The 830-nt window shown below is 43.4% G+C and overlaps 1 protein-coding gene across 1 annotated transcript in view; it reads left to right on the top strand.

Annotated features, from left to right (window-relative positions):
- LOC106875183 (rRNA 2'-O-methyltransferase fibrillarin-like) overlaps positions 1–830 on the top strand; it is a 5723-nt gene that overhangs the window by 510 nt on the left and 4383 nt on the right. The window lies entirely within an intron of this gene.

Genomic DNA, 830 nt, shown 5'->3' on the forward strand with positions numbered 1-830 from the left:
AGGAGGCGGAGGTTGAGGCGGAGGCGGCAGCGATGGCTGCGGCGGCGGAAGCGACAGCAGAGACAACGGCGGAGACTGCAGCAGCAGCAGAGATGGTGGTGGTAGTGGTGGTGGTGTTGTTGGTTTTGGTGGTGGTGGTGGTAGTGCAGAGTAGAATGATTATTTGCTACGTTATGTGGAGGTAAAAAAAAAGACACAAAAAGGTATTCATCTCGGAGGTGGAAATGCGTAAGAAAAAGTAAAACAAAAAAACAAAAAGAGGATAGTTTTGAGAATGTCTTTGGTAAATTCCTTTGTCTTTCTCGACATATGTCGTTTTCATTAAATAAAACTGTAATAATTTGACTACAAAATAAATAAATAAACGTAATATATTAAGGAAAAATGGAAGATTAAAATAAGAACGCAACGAGATTGAGGCGAGGATAATGTCAAAGTTGTCGCCATACTTTGATTTTGTTTATATCAGTTGTTTTTGTTGTAGTTGTTGTTGTTGATTAGCCACAAATCCTCACAACGGAACCGATCTGTGATGACAAAAATCTCAGCCGTGGCCGTCCACACTCATTTTCAAATAGAAGGCGCAGGCGTGGCTGTATGGTAAGTTGAGTCTGTTTCCAGACTACTGCATGTACCTTGGGCAAGTGTTCTCTTTCAAAACCATGTAGCAGGCCGGGCCGACCAAAGGCTTCTGAGTGGATTTAGTACTCGGAAATTGAAAGAAGGCCGTCACACACACACATGCATACGTACACGCACACGCACGCACACACACACAAACACACACTCACACACACACACACACACACACATACACACACACACACACA

This window comes from Octopus bimaculoides, chromosome 16 (assembly GCF_001194135.2).
Source record: "Octopus bimaculoides isolate UCB-OBI-ISO-001 chromosome 16, ASM119413v2, whole genome shotgun sequence".
Classification (NCBI taxonomy): Eukaryota; Metazoa; Mollusca; class Cephalopoda; order Octopoda; family Octopodidae; genus Octopus; species Octopus bimaculoides.